At 43.8% G+C, this 6,465-nt stretch overlaps 1 protein-coding gene across 1 annotated transcript in view; it reads right to left on the bottom strand.

The window, feature by feature from the left end:
* Il33 (interleukin 33) overlaps positions 1–5,844 on the bottom strand; it is a 34,996-nt gene extending 29,152 nt beyond the window's left edge. Inside the window, exon 1 of the mRNA XM_029538023.1 lies at positions 5,806–5,844. The gene's annotated coding sequence lies outside the window, so the exon portion shown is untranslated. The remainder of the gene's footprint in view (positions 1–5,805) is intronic.
* Positions 5,845–6,465: the final 621 nt, after the last annotated feature.

Genomic DNA, 6,465 nt, shown 5'->3' with positions numbered 1-6,465 from the left:
TGCTCAGCCGTAAGGCCGGTGGGTCTTCCTTCCACTCATCATTCCTTGTGAGCATCTCCGTCTGCACTCCCCACTGGCTGTTTTTATCGTTGTTTTTTTTTTTTTTTTTTTTTTTTTTTGTTTTTTTTTTTTTTGGCGTAGGATTCCTGGTAGTCTCAGTTTGGGTTACCAGAAATTGGGCTGAAGTAAAAACATTAAGTTACAAAGACTGTTGAAGACTGGACTTCTCAGAGGTAAGACTAATAACAGCATCATGCACTGAGTAATATTATCTGATGATGATGAGAAGTTTGAAAGTTCAGGATGCAGGACAGGGGCTTTCCATGCAGAGATAATGAGAGTCCCAAGCCGTGGAGTTGAGCGAACCAAGCATCCATCCGCATCTTGGCTAGTTCATTCCGCTGTCTAATGATTATGTATTACATGTGAACAGAAGTACTATTCAGAGGGCTGAAGATTCACCAACATTGTGGGACAGACTTAATATGTGGCAGCAGCCATTGGCCGAATCCCTGTCTCGGCTCTTTAAATGGGGCTGATAGCAGGCTGAGTCTTCCTTACAGAGTAACTGTGAGAACCAGGTTCCACTCGAAACTAGTGAATGGAAAGGACTGGTAGGTCCCCCTCTTCTCAAAGATCACGTCAAAGAGATCCCCCCTGTCGTTATCAGAATACCAATAGCTTTAATGCTTCTGTCTCTGAGTCTGCTCTCATGGGTCTGATACCAAGGAGGCGTCTTCCACTTGATATAATGAAGGAGATAATAGTCAAATGTCCAGATCACAAGCTTGATGTCACATCCTAAGTGTGACACTCTCTTAAGCTGTTTGTATTCCTTGCAGTTAAGAGCACCCAGTTTAACTTGCAGAAATCAGGGAACCTGCAGGGGTCTGACCTAGGTCCTCGGCATGTATGACCTAGGTCCTCTGCATGTATGACCTAGGTCCTCGGCATGTATGACCTAGGTCCTCTGCATGTATGTTATGGCTGAGTTGCTTGGCCACGTCCCTGTGGAAATCCTCACAGTGGGAACAGGGACTGTCCCTGACTCTTTTGCCTACCTGTGGGACCCCTTTCCTCCTACTGGACTGCCTTGTCCAGCCTTGATGTGATGGTATGCGCCGGATCTTATAGCTTTTTATGCAGTGCTTGATTGATGTCCCTGGGAAGCCCACTCTTCTCTGAGGGGATGAGAAGATGGAATGGATCTGGAGGAAAGGATAGGTAGAGATGGGGGAAAGACTGGGAGGAAGGGATGGGGAACTGTGGTTGGGATGTAATATATGAGAAGAGAATACAAAAAAATTAAAAACACCCAGTTAATCATATTAAATGTCTACTACATAATGACAGTTACGTTTGTATTCACAAAGCATGCTCTTAGGTCAGTGAAGAAAAAATATGTGCCTTCATCAAAGTGGATTTGCTTTTGTTTTGAGGCAGACAGGCTCTCATGGAGTCCTGACTGACCTGGAACTTGCTTTCTATATAGACCTGGGAAGAGCACCCAGAGATCTGCCTGCCTCTGTCTCTCCAGTGCTTTGATGGTAGTCATGCACCACCATGACTGGCTACAAAACATTTTTTGAACATGGTTGGTGCATAGAAGATAACAGAGGATACAACCCAGTGAGGAGAAACCTGAAGTAACACATTCAGAGCCGAGGAAGTTCCTGTTTGGTTGTGATAAGCTCCAAGAGAGAAAAAGCAGTTAAAAGCTTATTTTCCCATAGTGGGAAAGGAAAACAAAACAAAACAAAACAACCAAAACCCTGTGTGGTTGTCAAACCTGCCTGTAATACTAGCATTTGAGAGGCCGAGGCTGGAGGATTGTCATGAGTTCAAGGCTAGCCTGAGGGGTTCCAGGCTAGCCTGGGTTACAGCATTCTGCCTTGTCTCAAACACCCAAAACTTGCTTTAAATGGGGAAAGAGGTAGGGAGCTGACAAGAGAGCTCAGCTGGTTAAAGCACTTCCTGTGCAAATCCAAGGATCCCAGTTCAATCCCCAGAGCCCACATAAAGGTGGAAGGCAAGCAAAGACTCTACAGAGCTGTCCTGTGACCTATGCGCCAACCCACCGATGCACAGGCACAGGCACACGCAGGTGCACATGAATGCGTGCACACAGATAAGTGAGCTAAGGAAAAATATAACCTGACTAAATATAATTTCTTAAATATCTCTGTCATTCACAAGCCAGCAAGCTAACAGTGGCTGAGTTGAGCAGAATAGCCTCACACAACAGCGAAGTTCAGTTAAACTCCTCCCCAAAACGTCAAGTCTCTATTAGGATTCCATGGGGATTAATGAGCAGAACATTCTTCTGATGAAAAAAAGATTTTTTTTTTTTATTGCATTCTCAGATGGACTCAAACTGCTAAGGAAATGTTTTAAAAAAATTCATTTGGTTTATGAGGTGTGTTCAAAGTGGAAGGGAATTAGACATAACCAGTCAAGCACCTAGCCAAGTTTGTGGGTGGATCCTTCTTGTTCATAGCAACAACAATCATGAAAGGAAGAGAAGAGGCAGTAGCTGGTGGGAATCTCTCACTGAGATAACTGTGGGTTCAGCCCTGGCCAAAGAGGAGGAGGACTATAGTGTTTTCTCACTAATATTTTACATTGGAAAATGACGGGAAGTTTGAATCAAAAGTGCTTCTTCTCAGGGAGGCAGAAAGACATTAATGACATTGGGTTAGGAGCTTGCTTGCTTCTTTATTTTCTGTTGTTTCTTAATGAAACTTAGCCTTGGATTTTAATCCCTGCCCTGAAATGTATCACCTTTACCACTTATCATGATAGGAACAACCTTTCCAAACCGCACTGTCTTGGTCTCACAAAGGGAGACAGTAACATTTGTGTCACAGGGGTGGTGAAAACAGGATCACTGGAAATGAACATCTCGTCAGAGATGGAATTTTACTGTAACCTCCGACAGTCAGTCACAGACCTTCTTTAGAGTAGGTATTTTTTTTTTTTACTTATTTTATTAGATATTTTCTTCATTTACATTTCAAAGGCTATCCCGAATGTCCTCTATACCCTTCCCCCACCCTGCTCCCCCCGCTCACTCACTCCCACTTCTTGGCCCTAGCATTCTCCTGTATGGGTCATATAAAGTTTGCAAGACCCAGGGGCATCTCTTCCCANCGATGACTAACTAGGCCATCTTCTGCTACATATGCAGCTAGAGACACAAGCTCAGGGGGTACTGGTTAGTTCATATTGTTGTTCCACCTACAGGGTTGCAGCCCCCTTCAGCTCTTTGGGTAATTTCTCTAGTTCCTCCATTGGGGTCTCTGTGTTCTAGCCTATAGATGACTGTGGGCATCCACTTCTATATTTGCCAGGCATTGGCATAGCCTCACAGAGATAGCTATATCAGTGTCCTTTCAGCAAGTTCTTGCTGGCATATGCAATAGTGTCTGCGTTTGGTGGCTGATGATGGGATGGACCCCCGGGTGGGGCAGTCTCTGGATGGTCCATCCTATAGTCTTAGTCGAGTAGGGTTTTTAATGACGTTTGTTTTTTTTGATAGTTTGGTGTCACATTTCATACAAGAGGGGGCAAAAATCAGGCTCAGGAATGTTGGGTAAGATACAGATTCGCATAGCTGATAAATAATAGCTAGATAATGGATTTGAAGCTGCCACTAAAACCTGTGGTTTTTTTTTTTTTTTTCCTATTGCACTAAATCATGTGTTTCCCCTAAAAGAAAAGAAAAGAAAAGAAAAAAAAAAACCCTCAGGGGTATAACCTACCGATGGCAAAAGCAGTATTGTCAGGAGTCGGCAGCAAGGGAAAAGTTCCCCAAACTCCCCATGTCCCTTGGTCTCCTCTCATCCTGAGGTCTGCCTGCCCTGTAAGGATTGTTCCCTTAGAAGTGCCTGTTGCAGCCAGGAGAGACAGTTCAGTGGTAGCGTGTTTATCTAGTGGTGTGTCCAAAGCCTTGGGTTTGAGTCACTGCATTATAAAACAACAACAACAACAACAACAACAACAACAACAAATTCCTTTTGCACCCAGACATCGACACCGGAGAAATGGTAAGGAAACACCAAGATGAGAGATCCTACCACGACCCTGAAACTTTTGACCCGACCATCATTTTTCATTGCTCCACAGAATAATGGTTCCTTTCTACCATTTGAGGAGTTCATATCTGATCTCGCAGTATCTAACTGTCCCTTCTGTAAATTGAGGCTCAAAGGGGGAAGTCTGTCCCTCAACCTTGTACGCACAATGTTTGCAAAAGTGTCAACTGTTACAATGCATTGATTTTTGCAAAGTCAGACTCATGTTGTAAAACACAAGATAAAAAAACACATTATCAGACTTCCTTAGCATAAATGTTCCCAGGCACATATTTATTCTCTCCCAGCACTGTGTTTTTGTGGTGTTTCCTTCCAATGATTTAATTTATGGATGGAGCATTAACAATACTCCCGTTCCCTGAAGCTGCTCACAAAGCTCTTTTCCCTTGTCTCTTGGCAGACCCCAGAGTAGCCGTCCTAATCTGTCAACTTTTTATTTACTCTCAACCCTATCTCGACCCCTACATGAACGTTAAAGCTCACCATGGAATTATTTTCTCTGTAAATGTGAAGTACACACTGTTAACGGTGATCCAAAGAAATAGCATCTAGGTGCCAGAGGAAGTCAGAAGTTACGGCTGCTCACAGTTGCAGGGGAGATCCCAGAACCTCTCAGAGAAGAACGGAGAAAATGTGAAACTTGAGCCAGGCGGGCGTGCTTAACTGTTTAAAGAAACTCTTCCTGTGTGACAAGGCTCAGGGGCCCCTAACTCTGAGAAATCAGAGGATGCTGAGATGTTTGGAACACAGAGCTGTGTGTCATCCAGGAGGAAATCGGAAAAGGAATATCAAGGATTTGAAAGACAAAAGTGAAAAACAGTTTTCCAGGATGCTGGACCCAGTGGTGGACCACGGTAGCAAGCAAAGAGGAAGTAGACACAGGTGGAAAGCAGATTGAGAAGACAGACAGCCACATGCAGTCTCTGGCTCCTGCGTGACCACAGTATAGGGTATTTCATGCTGTGTTCTTTACTAAAATATCTGAAGCACATGCATGCAGTTAGAGTAGTGGGGTCTCAATCAGTGGATGGAGACCCCTTTGGGAGTCACAGGGATTCATATGAGATATCCTGCATATCAGATGTTTACATTACCACTCATAACAGTAGCAAAAATTGGGGTTATGAAGTAGCAATGGAATAATTTTATGCCCGAGGGTCACCAGAGTATGAAGGACTATTGAAGAGTCACAGCATTAGAAATGTTGAGAACCACTGACGTACAGAGGAGTGGAAAGTATGAGGAAGAAAAATTGCCAGGAGCATAAAGGACCAGCAGCTTTCAGAAGAAAGTTTCTTGAGCGAATAGAATCACAATTGATGAGTTTTAAAATTGTTTTACTCATTTAGAAAGTTGATTCCTTATTTTTTCCACAAATGCTCTGTTCTCAGTTTTTCTGTGTCCCTCCTTTTACTGACAGCCACTTGCAGAGAGTTGCTAAGCATTAAAGGAGGAAGTCACATTACCATCTTGCTTTGTAAAGTTTCACGGCGGTGGGGATTTAAAGGCTAACACTGTCTACATCACACGATTTATTAATAATTTTAAACATCACCCAGAGGAAAGCATGATGAGTTAGTAGCAATGACAGCAAACCAGCCTAGTGATTTATTTCTCAGAAATAAGAAGGGAGGGGTGCTCCACAGGTCCTAAGATTTTGTTCTTTGCAAATCCCACTAGATATTTCCCTCGGTTTGGGTCTCAGTCTTACCTTGGTGATTCTGCCGTGATTTCTCCCTTCTGCAGCTGCAGTTCCTCTTCCGAGCAGAGCTCCTCGGGCTTTTTGTTCCCCAGTACTTGGCAGAGAACCAGTCTTGGGAGAGAGCTGTGGAAGGCAGGATTGGGGCCAACTTTTCTCACTTCATTGCAATAAGCTAATAACATTCCTGTCAACATTACTGTTATCGTTCTATAAACATCTAAGACTCACTGATTTCTGCCTCCCCTCTACCTTTCCTTTATATCTTGATTTTCTATGTGTGTTGGGGGTGCATGGTGGTGAGGGACTTAATTCATGATCTTCTTGCCTTAGCCTCCAGGGCTGGAGCTGCCACCTGTTGACACCTGACAGGGCTGGTCAGCACACCTGTTCCCCTCGTCTGTCTTGGTTATAAATTTTAACTTCCAAATGATGGATTTTTTTTTGCCCCCTCTTCTTCCAGACTCATAGCAGAATTAGCTCACATACAGCCCTCCCCCATCTTCATGTCCCAGCTCCTCTGCCCCTCACCTTCACAATTGGGCTTATGGTAAGTTAAACACCCAAGTTAGACCTTCAGCATTCCTTCATGGACAGTCTTCTGGTTTTCTACTTCTCTTTCACCCCTGGCTTATTTTGCAACCTTCAAGAAGATGTCACTTTTTTTTCCTT

Source organism: Mus pahari, chromosome 1, assembly GCF_900095145.1.
Source record: "Mus pahari chromosome 1, PAHARI_EIJ_v1.1, whole genome shotgun sequence".
Taxonomy (NCBI): Eukaryota; Metazoa; Chordata; class Mammalia; order Rodentia; family Muridae; genus Mus; species Mus pahari.
Note: the sequence above shows the minus strand (reverse complement) of the source record. Positions and strands in the feature narration are given on the sequence as shown.